Source organism: Balaenoptera ricei, chromosome 5, assembly GCF_028023285.1.
Source record: "Balaenoptera ricei isolate mBalRic1 chromosome 5, mBalRic1.hap2, whole genome shotgun sequence".
In the NCBI taxonomy this organism is placed as follows: domain Eukaryota; kingdom Metazoa; phylum Chordata; class Mammalia; order Artiodactyla; family Balaenopteridae; genus Balaenoptera; species Balaenoptera ricei.
In genome coordinates this window covers 58,592,586-58,607,115 of record NC_082643.1, presented here as the reverse complement: position 1 = coordinate 58,607,115, position 14,530 = coordinate 58,592,586, and the positions used below count along the sequence as shown (strand labels likewise).

General features: G+C 34.4%; 1 protein-coding gene across 5 annotated transcripts in view; it reads right to left on the bottom strand.

Moving 5' to 3' along the window:
• Positions 1 to 14,530, bottom strand: part of EPHA5 (EPH receptor A5) — a 320,620-nt gene that overhangs the window by 176,566 nt on the left and 129,524 nt on the right. The window lies entirely within an intron of this gene.

The window sequence follows — 14,530 nt, the reverse complement described above, 5'->3', positions numbered from 1 at the left end:
CACAAAATTCTGTTAGAATGGAGAGAATGCATGATTGAGCTGGTATATCATTCACATTATTATTAATTCACATTATTATTATTATTATATTGATTCCAGGAGGAGTCAGATTTTAGGCATTTGTTTTACATTTTACTCCATTTTAGAACTTTTCGTTGAGATTCTTACTGATTCAACATGCATCTATTCTAATATCAGTCATGTTTATACTATAAAAATTATGATGCTCTACAAAGGGGAAAAATTGTGCCTTATTCAATTTTCCATTCACAGTACTTATTGCAGTGTTTGACCACAGAAGGTGTTCATGTATTGTTATGTAATGCACACATGAGTAAATGGCATGGCACGAAAAATGTAACTGAATTACTTAGAATCACATGAAGAAAATGTTCTCCGATATTTTTCTTAAGTTGGTGGTCAGGTAAGTAAATGCTAACTTTATTAGTTAGCATTACTATTAGTAAATGCTATTAGTAAATGCTAATAAAGTAAGTCTCTTTATTCTGTAGATTCCCTAGACTTTTGTATCTTTCTTTCTTCTTAATGGGTAATAAAGCCAAACTTCAATATTCCAATTGCCCATTATGAACAAAGTGAAGACCACCAAACTGATGGTTTGATTACTTTTTAGAGCTTAGTTAACATAAAGCTAATCAACCATCTATGTTTTTTCATATTTTGAAAATTCACTATTTATACTTAAGAGCATTTATTCAAGTATCAATGAACATTTGCTAAGCTTAAAGGTAAACTTGTATTTCAAAGGAATTTTTTGATAGACATAATGAATTGGGGCCAATTTTCATGTGCTATAAATGATCTGGGGTTTTAGTAATCCATGCTAAGGCTTTCTGCCATCCCCATGAATAATCAGGAATTGACAAAAATGAGAAGGTACTTTTTCAGTAGATCTAATTATAGCTATAGTAAAGCCTTAATGCTCTTATAAGTTCAGAGCGAATGTGCACGTATTTGAAAGATAAGAAGAGCTTTTTGATAATATTAGGGACATTCTTGTAGTTAAATGATTAGGAGAAGATTTAAAATATTATTTTTCTTATAATAGGATTGCTGTAGCAACCAGTACCATTCTTAGCTAAGTTACCCAATTTTTCTTCTTTTATCCTTTTTAGTAAAACCATTCTCACTTCAAACATGATTTGCTCTCAAAGACATGAACTGTCCATCAACATATTCTGCATATTTGGAACTCATTTATCACTCATGAAACAAAAGTCATTTCTTTTTAATGAGTGCCTTTTAATTTAAAAACTTGATATGATATCACATATTACACTATTTTTCAACCCTCCATGGGAACTTTGGAAATAGGAAACAATATAAATGTAAGTAAAAAGTAGATAAATGTATCTTTCTGTTCAGTAGTTGAACAAAATGCTTTCAGCAGGTGGTGGACCAGAAAGTTTCCTTGCTACTGGGTTATGAAGGTAAAAAAGATAGACATGGCCCTGCCTTTATGAGGCTTAAAGGTACTGTAGGAATAATTATAAATATGATTATTCTAGGAAAGAGAAAGAGCTTGGGAGTGAATATGGACACAATTTAGACTGGGATGTCAAAGAAGACTTCCCTCAGGAAGCAGAGCCTCTGCTGAGACGTAAAAGATTAGGAAAATTATCCAATTTGAGGAGGAGTACTGCAGTGCCTTAGAGGGTAAAGTCTTTTCAAAGGACCAAAAGAGGAGGAGGACCAATAGGGATATGAAAAACACTAAAATATTGATCAGGGAGATAGTAGGAATAAAGAGGCAGAGATGAAGTTAGGGAAGAGGATACCAGGTCAGAAAACACCTTATGGTTTCTATTATTTGGGACTTTTATTTAACGGGTAAAAACAGGTCATTACAATGTTTTAAGCATGGAAATAATAAGATCAAAGTAGTGTTTAAGAGATCATTTCACTGTAACACGTGCAATGGATTGGAAAGGAACATGGTTGGAGGCATTTGACCTTTTTGTTTCTGTTGCATTGGTCCAAAAATGGACAAGAGTGGATCCAATGGTGATAAGAGTAGGTAAATTCAGGAGATGAATATGAGGTAAAATCAGCAAGATTTCATGATACATTTAATTGATCAGATGCATGAATGATAAATCTTAAGAATGACTCTAAGGTGCTTGGCTTAAACTGCACTGGCAATACTGGTACCATTTTCTCAGAGAACACTAGATCTGAAATGTATTGGGGGAAGATAATGATTATATTTAAAGCATTATTTAATTTGAGGTGGCTAAGGACATCCAAATAGAGGTATAGAGAGGAAAACTGTAGGGTTTAATGTTGTCCAAGAAAAATATCACAAAACCGTAATTATCCATTGCCTTCAAATCATGGCCCTAAATCCAAGTGAGACATGCAATGCTGCTACACAATCTTAGTGTTATTTTCTTAGTTAACTTCAGTTCCCACTATCGAAAGGATTATTTTGTAGCTTTTCCTCTTTCTTCTAAGTCCTTACAAGCTCTGTTCCTTTGTGACTCTCATGGTATATTTGTGTGTGCATGCTGAGAAAATAGAAGTCATCAGAGAGGAACTTTCTTATTTTCCTACCACCAAATCTCCAAACCTATATGCACCTTTCTTCCTGTTAAAATGGAAATGTCTTTGCTCTTATCAAATAAAAATACCTTTATTTGAATTAGGAACTGTAACTCTCTGAGAGTAATCTTCCAAGTGTCTACTATCCCTTTTACATACTCAGGGGCACTCTCAGTCAATCTCTCTCTCTCTGTCTCTCTGTCTCTCTCTCTCTGTCTCTCTCTCTCCCCCTCGCTCCCTCTCTCTCCCCCTTTCCCTCCCTCCTGTAGTCATTAACAGGAGCCTGATACAACTTCCAGAACTCATCAATGGAAACAAAGTGAAGCAAAACAAAACACATAACAACAACAAAACTATCAATCTCGCATGACCCCATTTCTCCCCATGGGAAAAGCTACCAAACAGTTTGCTTTCCATGCAGAACACAATTTCTTAAATTATTTTTCCATACATGCATATCCACCTCCTCATTTTAAGTCACATGTTGACACACTCCACTCCACTGCCACTGCTTTTATTACGAATGTAGCCTACTTGTTGCCATACTTCTCCACAGCATTTGATGATGTCCTCTTCTTGGAAACTCCAGTTAATTTTCCTACAAAATGCTAGCATAGCCTACAAGTTTCCACACAATATTTAAGAAACCCTTTAAATGTGACCTCCTTCCGCACTCACTATCTCCATTCATACTAACCTACTTGCAATTTCCAGCACTTGAGAAACTCCTTTATCTGCCTCTGAATATTGCAGGAAAAGCATTCCAGGCCAAAAGACAAGAAATGTAAATTGGGGGGGGGGAGGTAAAAAAGCTTGTAGTTCATGATAAACTTGGATTTAATCTGAACACATTTGGAAGACTCTGTGTGTATTATTATTTTTTTTTTTTTTTGAGGACATTCTTTCTGTTAAGCACTGTGGCAGGGAATATTTGTACTGTGGGGAGAAAATAAAAATTATACTCTATACCCTGAAGCTACGATATATTTGGGAAACAGAAAATAAATAATAGTCAAAAAAAGTAAAATTTACTTTTTACATTTTAATCATGACAATATTCAACAAAAATTATTTAGATAAGCAGTAAAATTTCTCTAAATTCCAACTTGATATAGTTCATTCAAAATAAAGGAAGCTTCTGGAGCAAAGCTGTTTCACATGACACGTCACCTAAATATTTGAAAATACTATGCAAGTCCACTCAAGTTGGACAAGAAACAGGAGAAAAAAATGCATCCTATGTTAACATGTTTCATAAGATTATCTTAGCAGTCCTCTGGAGGCACAGAAACTATTTTTAATAATTCTTATTCTGTCCATGCTTCAAGTCTCATTTTAAGTGCTATGTTTTTTTTCTATGATGCTTGTGCTAAATCCATGATTACATATTGTTTCCTTACACATCCTTTAGAACTTTGAACCATTTGTTTAACTTCTCTTTTATGGTAGATAGAAAATATTTTGCCAAAATTCTATGTGTATGAATTCCATCTACTCCCAACTCATATAAACATTCTGGAGAATGGAAACTGTTCATTTGATTTTCATCATATGAACCATAGTTCTTTGTATTGAGTACATATTCATCAGTATTTACTGGTATAAGTAGTACATTTGTGTCTTTCTTAGGGTCTAAATGGTATGGCAGGAACTTTAAAAAGCTGGTAATCAGAGTTGTTTAAATATTAAGTTCTGGCAAGTAAAAAATATTTCATCTTCACTCACTACTTTAGAAGTTTTGCACAGATTACCAACACTAACTCTCATATGTATCACTTTAAAAACAAAGATGTTATAGTCAGTTTTTAGATTTAAACATAAGATGCATGTCATCTATATTCAAATTAATGAAGGCTGTCATTTGTTAAAAGTGTGAAAAGGTGCTGTCTACTCTGATTAAGAATTTTTTTAAATCCTCAATATTACCAAAAATGTATAGTTGACAAGTTAGGATTTTTCCAACTATTTCTTGTCATTTAAATTACTTTTAATGTTTCCAAAATATTTTCGTGTTAAAGGTCCTTCACCCTTGGGATACTTAAATGAATCCATTTTACAATTCAAAGTCAATACTCCAGAAGCATGGTCACCAAGGAAAAATATTATTTAAGTAATGTAAAAAATACTGTTTTAGTAATTTATAATTAAATTATAATTCTCCCCATTCGAATTAAAACATACAGATCATTTAAATATATATATATAAATATATATGTATAGAAGGAAATGAGAATAATAAATGCACAGACTGTTGTTGTCTATAGAGTTCAAGATATAATTAACCTTCAAAAAGTCATTAGATTTATCTAATTATACTTTATTAAGAATGACAGAAAATCACTATGAACAAGATTTTTACCATAGTTCTATCATATGTGAATTGTCAGAGAATATAAGCTATGTCAAATTTGCTTTTTAAATAGATTTTTCAAAATAAGGTGCCCACAAGATAGCTGAAATTTAAAAGATGTGTTAATTAAGAAAAACAGCATAACACAACATGCTAGAAGGAAATTACAATTCAAAATATATCCAATAATATTTATACCAAAATTTAACAGCAATAGATTTATCCTTACATTTAAAATATATGCTCAGTAAAAAAATAGGTACTGTGTTAAAACACTGACATTAAAATAGATTTTCAACTAGGTAACAGTTCTTGAATGCTTGCAAACAGAAACATAAGAACTAACCTATTTTAGAATCTAGAATAGGCTAATTAGAATCTAAGTTAAATGATTGAAAGCAATAAGGCTAATTTGAATATTAGAAAACAATATCAGAGAAGAACAAGAATACTATTGATAAATACTTTAAATATATCTCTTTCTCTAGATATATATATGTCTATATATATATATAAATTAGGCTCACCAAATATTGATAGACGCTCAAAGGAATTACATAATATTTATAAATAAAAAGTAAAATTAATTGCTACATATCCTTTACATATTCACTCATTCAATATATGTAATAAACCAAGCCTGTGTGTCATAAACTGTACTGGACATATAAATATAAGTAAAAACTACTCATTGCCATTATGCCATTAAATAACTCAGTCGTGGCTATTGCTTACATGTTGTCTGGCACATATTTAGGCATTCATTACTTGTTTAATGTTTAGTATTAATACACACATTTTTAAAAGACACTCAAAATGACAATTTAAAAATAGCATCCTGTGTGTGTGTGTCTGTATGTGTGTGGAGACAAAAAATTTTTGGATTAACCAAGATGGCGGAGTAGAAGGACGTGCTGTCACTCCCTCTTGCGAGAGCACCAGAATCACAACTGGCTGCTGGACAATCATTGACAGGAAGACCCTGGACTTCACCAAGGAGGATACCCCACGTCCAAGGACAGAGGAGAAGCCACAGTGAGATGGTAGGAGGGGCGCAATCAGAGTAAAACCAAACCCCATAACTGCTGGGTGGGTGACTCACAGACTGGCGAACACTTATACCACAGAAGTCCACCCACTGGAGTAAAGGTTCTGAGCCCCACGTCAGGCTTCCCAACCTGGGGGTCAGGCAACGGGAGGAGGAATTCCTAGAGAATCAGACTTTGAAGGCTAGTGGGAATTGGATTGCAGGACTTTGACGGGACTGGGGGAAACAGAGATCCCACTCTTGGAGGGCACACACAAAGTAATGTGTGCATCAGGACCCAGGGGAAGGAGCAGTGAGCCTGGGGGAGACTGAACCAGACCTACCTGCTGGTGTTGGGGGGTCTCCTGCAGAGGCGAGTGGTGGCTCTGTTTCACCGTGGGGATAAGGACACTGGCAGCAGAGGTTCTGGGAAGTTCTCCTTGGCGTGAGCCCTCCCAGAGTCTGCCATTAACCCCACCAAAGAGCACGGGTAGGCTCCAGTGTTGGATTGCCTCAGGCAAAACAGCCAACAGGGAGGGAACCCAGCCCCACCCATCAACAGTCAAGTGGATTAAGGTTTTACTGAGCTCTGACCACCACAGCAACAGGGAGGGAACCCAGCCCCACCCATCAACAGTCAAGTGGATTAAGGTTTTACTGAGCTCTGACCGCCACAGCAACAGTCAGCTCTACCCACCACCAGAGCCTCCCATCAAGCCTCTTAGATAGCCTCAACCACCAGAGGGCAGACAACAGAAGCAAGAAAAACTATAATCCTGCAGCCTGTGGACCAAAAACCACAGTTACAGAAAGATAGAGAAGATGAAAAGGCAGAGGGCTATGTCGCAGATGAAGGAACAAGATAAAACCCCAGAAAAACAACTAAATGAAGTGGAGATAGGCAACCTTCCAGAAAAAGAATTCAGAATAATGATAGTGAAGATGATCCAGGACCTTGGAATAAGAATGGAGGCAAAGATTGAGAAGATGCAAGAAATGATTAACAAAGACCTAGAAGAATTAAAGAACAAACAAACAGAGATGACCAATACAATAACTGAAATGAAAACTACACTAGAAGGAATCAATAGCAGAATAACTGAGGCAGAAGAACGGATAAGTGACCTGGAAGACAGAATGATGGAATTCACTGCCGCGGAACAGACTAAAGAAAAAAGAATGAAAAGAAATGAAGACAGCCTAAGAGACCTCTGGGACAACATTAAACGCAACAACATTCGCATTATAGGGGTCCCAGAAGGAGAAGAGAGAGAGAAAGGACCAGAGAAAATATTTGAAGAGATTATAGTCGAAAACTTCCCTAACATGGGAAAGGAAATAGCCACCCAAGTCCAGGAAGCGCAGAGAGTCCCATACAGGATAAACCCAAGGAGAAACACGCCGAGACACATAGTAATCAAAGTGGCAAAAATTAAAGACAAAGAAAAATTATTGAAAGCAGTAAGGGAAAAACGACAAATAACATACAAGGGAACTCCCATAAGGTTAACAGCTGATTTCTCAGCAGAAACTCTGCAAGCCAGAAGGGAGTGGCATGATATACTTAAAGTGATGAAAGGGAAGAACCTACAACCAAGATTACTCTACCCAGCAAGGATCTCATTTAGATTTGATGGAGAAATCAAAAGCTTTACAGACAAGCAAAAGCTAAGAGAATTCAGCACCACCAAACCAGCTCTACAACAAATGCTAAAGGAACTTCTCTAAGTGGGAAACACAAGAGAAGAAAAGGACCTACAAAAACAAACCCAAAACAATTAAGAAAATGGTCATAGGAACATACATATCGATTATTACCTTAAACGTGAATGGATTAAATGCCCCAACCAAAAGACATAGACTGGCTGAATGGATACAAAAACAAGACCCATATATATGCTGTCTACAAGAGACCCACTTTAGACCTAGGGACACATACAGACTGAAAGTGAGGGGATGGAAAAAGATATTCCATGCAAATGGAAATCAAAAGAAAGCTGGAGTAGCTATACTCATATCAGATAAAATAGACTTTAAAATAAAGAATGTTACAAGAGACAAGGAAGGACACTACATAATGATCCAGGGATCAATCCAAGAAGAAGATATAACAATTATAAATATATATGCACCCAACATAGGAGCACCTCAATACATAAGGCAACTGCTAACAGCTATAAAAGAGGAAATCGACAGTAACACAATAATAGTGGGGGACTTTAACACCTCACTTACACCAATGGACAGATCATCCAAAATGAAAATAAATAAGGAAACAGAAGCTTTAAATGACACAATAGACCAGATAGATTTAATTGATATATATCGGACATTCCATCCAAAAACAGCAGATTACACGTTCTTCTAAAGTGCACACGGAACATTCTCCAAGATAGATCACATCTTGGGTCACAAATCAAGCCTCAGTAAATTTAAGAAAATTGAAATCATATCAAGCATCTTTTCTGACCACAACGCTATGAGATTAGAAATGAATTACAGGGAAAAAAACGTAAAAAGGACAAACACATGGAGGCTAAACAATACGTTACTAAATAACCAAGAGATCACTGAAGAAATCAAAGAGGAAATCAAAAAATACCTAGAGACAAATGACAATGAAAACACGACGACCCAAAACCTATGGGATGCAGCAAAAGCAGTTCTAAGAGGGAAGTTTATAGCTATACAAGCCTACCTAAAGAAACAAGAAAAAGCTCAAGTAAACAATCTAACCTTACACTTAAAGAAACTAGAGAAAGAAGAACAAACAAAACCCAAAGTTAGCAGAAGGAAAGAAATCATAAAGATCAGAGCAGAAATAAATGAAATAGAAACAAAGAAAACAATAGCAAAGATAAATAAAACTAAAAGTTGGTTCTTTGAGAAGATAAACAAAATTGATAAGCCATTAGCCAGGCTCATCAAGAAAAAGAGGGAGAGGACTCAAATCAATAAAATCAGAAATGAAAAAGGAGAAGTTACAACAGACACTGCAGAAATACAAAGCATCCTAAGAGACTACTACAAGCAACTTTATGCCAATAAAATGGACAACCTGGAAGAAATGGACAAATTCTTAGAAAGGTATAACCTTCCAAGACTGAACCAGGAAGAAATAGAAAATATGAACAGACCAATCACAAGTAATGAAATTGAAACTGTGATTAAAAATCTTCCAACAAACAAAAGTCCAGGACCAGACGGCTTCACAGGTGAATTCTATCAAACATTTAGAGAAGAGCTAACACCCATCCTTCTCAAACTCTTCCAAAAAATTGCAGAGGAAGGAACACTCCCAAACTCATTCTATGAGGCCACCATCACCCTGATACCAAAACCAGACAAAGACACTACAAAAAAAGAAAATTACAGACCAATATCACTGATGAATATAGATGCAAAAATCCTCAACAAAATACTAGCAAACAGAATCCAACAACACATTAAAAGGATCATACACCACGATCAAGTGGGATTTATCCCAGGGATGCAAGGATTCTTCAATATACGCAAATCAATCAATGTGATACACCATATTAACAAATTGAAGAATAAAAACCATATGATCATCTCAATAGATGCAGAAAAAGCTTTTGACAAAATTCAACACCCATTTCTGATAAAAACTCTCCAGAAAGTGGGCATAGAGGGAAGCTACCTCAACATAATAAAGGCCATATATGACAAACCCACAGCAAACATCATTCTCAATGGTGAAAAACTGAAAGCATTTCCTCTAAGATCAGGAACGAGACAAGGATGTCCACTCTCACCACTATTATTCAACATAGTTTTGGAAGTCCTAGCCACGGCAATCAGAGAAGAAAAAGAAATAAAAGGAATACAAATTGGAAAAGAAGAAGTAAAACTGTCACTGTTTGCGGATGACATGATACTATACATAGAGAATCCTAAAACTGCCACCAGAAAACTGCTAGAGCTAATTAATGAATATGGTAAAGTTGCAGGATACAAAATTAATGCACAGAAATCTCTTGCATTCCTATACACTAATGATGAAAAATCTGAAAGAGAAATTATGGAAACACTCCCATTTACCATTGCAACAAAAAGAATAAAATACCTAGGAATAAACCTACCTAGGGAGACAAAAGACCTGTATGCAGAAAACTATAAGACACTGATGAAAGAAATTAAAGATGATACCAACAGATGGAGAGATATACCATGTTCTTGGATTGGAAGAATCAACATTGTGAAAATGAGTATACTACCCAAAGCAATCTACAGATTCAATGCAATCCCTATCAAATTACCAATGGCATTTTTTACTGAGCTAGAACAAATCATCTTAAAATTTGTATGGAGACACAAAAGACCCCGAATAGGCAAAGCAGTCTTGAGGCAAAAAAATGGAGCTGGAGGAATCAGACTCCCTGACTTCAGACTATACTACAAAGCTACAGTAATCAAGACAATATGGTACTGGCACAAAAACAGAAACATAGATCAATGGAACAAGATAGAAAGCCCAGACATTAACCCACGCACCTATGGTCAACTAATCTATGACAAAGGAGGCAAAGATATACAATGGAGAAAAGACAGTCTCTTCAATAAGTGGTGCTGGGAAAACTGGACAGCTACATGTAAAAGAATGAAATTAGAATACTCCCTAACACCATACACAAAAATAAACTCAAAATGGATTAGAGACCTAAATATAAGACTGGACACTATAAAACTCTTAGAGGAAAACATAGGAAGAACACTCTTTGACATAAATCACAGCAAGATCTTTTTTGATCCACCTCCTAGAGTAATGGAAATAAAAACAAAAATAAACAAGTGGGACCTAATGAAACTTCAAAGCTTTTGCACAGCAAAGGAAACCATAAACAAGACGAAAAGACAACCCTCAGAATGGGAGAAAATATTTGCAAATGAATCAACGGACAAAGGATTAATCTCCAAAATATATAAACAGCTCATTCAGCTCAATATCAAAGAAACAAACACCCCAATCCAAAAATGGGCAGAAGACCTAAATAGACATTTCTCCAAAGAAGACATACAGATGGCCACGAAGCACATGAAAAGATGCTCAACATCACTAATTATTAGAGAAATGCAAATCAAAACTACAATGAGGTATCACCTCACTCCTGTTAGAATGGGCATCATCAGAAAATCTACAAACAACAAATGCTGGAGAGGGTGTGGTGAAAAGGGAACCCTCTTGCACTGTTGGTGGGAATGTAAATTGATACAGCCACTATGGAGAACAATATGGAGGTTCCTTAAAAAACTAAAAATAGAATTACCATATGACCCAGCAATCCCACTACTGGGCATATACCCAGGGAAAACCGTAATTCAAAAAGACACATGCACCCGAATGTTCATTGCAGCACTATTTACAATAGCCAGGTCATGGAAGCAACCTAAATGCCCATCAACAGACGAATGGATAAAGAAGATGTGGTACATATATACAATGGAATATTACTCAGCCATAAAAAGGAACGAAATTGAGTCATTTGTTGAGACGTGGATGGATCTAGAGACTGTCATACAGAGTGAAGTAAGTCAGAAAGAGAAAAACAAATATCGTATATTAATGCATGTATGCGGAACCTAGAAAAATGGTACAGATGAGCCAGTTTGCAGGGCAGAAGTTGAGACACAGATGTAGAGAATGGACATATGGACACCAAGGGGGGAAAACTGCGGTGGGGTGGGGATGGTGGTGTGCTGAATTGGGCGATTGGGATTGACATGTATACACTGATGTGTATAAAACTGATGCCTAATAAGAACCTGCAGTATAAAAAAACAAACAAAACAACTAATACTAAACTTTCATTGGGTTATTTGTATGGAAATATGTTAATATAAATGTTTCAGACATTACATGAAATTTCTAAAAATCTTATATTTGTATTTGTATGGAAATATGTATGGAAATATGTTAATATAAATGTTTCAGACATTACATGAAATTTCTAAAAATCATATTTGTATTTGTATGGAAATATGTATGGGAATATGTTAATATAAATGTTTCAGACATTACATGAAATTACTAAAAATCTTATATTTGTACTTGTATGGAAATATGTATGGAAATATGTTAATATAAATGTTTCAGACATTACATGAAATTTCTAAAAATCTTATATGTTCTGGTATAATGTTATAAGTAATAATCCTAGTTATTACTTTAAAATGTATATCTCAGAAATAACTAATTTTCTTGTCAACTGCATTATTATGAACTGTCATCAAATCTTTAACCGTGGTCATTGTTAAGTCTTTTGTCATTTACAGACAGTTCTGGGTGTACTCTGATGATTTTGCAAATATGTTCCTATAAAAGGGTTTCATCTTCAAGAAATACATGGAAAAGACTCTGACAAGTACAGGTTTCTGGTAACGGACTGTACTGCTGAACTGAATGAATAAGCATTTTCAGAACTCTAATGAAAAACTGATGAACTCATAAAAGTGCTAACAAAAGATCAAGACGAAAAAAAAAAATTAATTACATGGGACTGAGTGAACTGATGAGGATGAGTATAATTTTTGTGACTTTCTGTCTGAATTTAAAAAAAAAAAAAAAAAAAAAAAAAAAATTCCACAAGGACTCAGAGGCAAAGAATATACAAATCAATTTTCACTGCAAAGTAAAGGAGCTGTTACAGTGGAGGATTACTGGACTGAATGTCAATACTATGACATAGTATGAGTGTGTTTCATGTTTGGTAATTGCAATCATTGTTGCTTTTGTTGTGGTCATCCATGTACAATGCTTGGTGTCAGTCGATTTATCTCTTGTAAAAATAAAATACAGTGTGTGTGTGAAAAAAAAAAAAAAAAAAAAAATTTTTGACTCTCAGTAAAAGATATACACACACATATTATTATAAATTATAATTATATATAAAATTATAACTTTTATATACTTATTAAATTATACTTTATATTGTAAATTATAAATAAAATATAGATGTGTCACTTTAGAAATTGTTTAGGATTGTATTACTCTCAGATTTTTATGTTCTAAATGTATGTCATTTATAGAAGTGCTGTATCAGGTAGGGTCAATGATCAATTCTACTGAACTGAACTCCCTCTCATAGTCTAGGGTAAGACACCTCCCCTATAGGTCACAAAAGAGCAGAATATCCTTAAATTTAGTAAAAAAATGTATTATGTACCAATATTACCTCCTACTTTATTTCTAAGATCAGAACTTATATACTTCATAACTAACAGCTAGTGACATTAGAAAATACTTAAAATTTGAAATATACTGAATAAGTTATGTATAGATAATATCTATGTACTAAATAACCTGGGATGGAATATTTGTCATGCTCAAGTAATGCATGTTGATTGAATTATTACTTAGTTAAAATTATTCCTTGATGATGATATGGTTTTCTAAGATAAAACAGTTAAGCTAAACTAATTTCAGTTTCACAAGTTTAAATACCAAGAGTCCTGTGGAGTATTCATGAAAAGACATTATGCAGTGATATGATGATGTGTCTCTCCACTGTGGTTTGGAATGGACTGACACATGGCCCCTAAACTGTGTACAGCTGTAATTCACAAGATTACCATTTTATATTTATCTAACTAAATCTCCACTAAAATAAAAGCCACAGAATTTCAGCGACTCTTCAAAGACTTCCATAACCAATCTATATAAGGATGAACATTTATTGAAAATAATAGAATCTATGGTATCTCTCAAAGCAGAGGTTATAATTTCCCTTTAATTTTTGATTAACTGGATTTCTCTCCAATAACAAATTGCTATAGATAATTTTAAAGTTGTATTTTAATTGTTAATTTACTGGACACATTTTATTGCTGTAATTTCAATAGATACTTAAGATGCTGAGCAGTTTTGTTCTCCCAAACAAATATCAGCATGCTTTAGTAATAGTGTGTACAGGACATGTATGAGAATGTATGTGAATGTGCAAAACACTTGATATTTGGTTATATATTTTCAACTTCATTTAAAAATTAGATAAAATTAATTTAAAATTTTAATCAGATAAAGATTTGGAGTTAAAAAGTATGTTGTTAAAATGAACAGAATCCAACGCACCATTTGTTTTGAAAGTATATGCAAGGTCTGGCCCAGGGTCTTGACCTTGACAGCTATGATAAAAATAGTGCTTTCTGTTATGAACATTTCACCTTGTACCACTGGGCATTACATCTCAGTTCACTAACTCAGAAGATGATACCACCAGAGTAACAAAACCATATCTCCTTTGATATGATGAAAAAGTACAGATTAAGTATGTACCATTTTGAAATAAAGAATAAGCCACTCTTTGTAGTATAAATCAATTAGTGATAATTTTCTCCTTAAAAATCAAGCAACAACTACAACCAAGGAAAATTTACTCCTCAGTCCATTCAGATAATTACTCCCCAGATTGGTTATAATTTGACTTTAACTAAAATGTTAACAATGCAGTTCTCTTTAAAAAGCATAGATATAGAGAGATTAACTACAGTAAGTATTTGAAAACTATAATTTACATTAAAACAAAAGAAATATTTAAAAATTGCCCTGATTATTTGCGAGAAAGTGTGCTTGG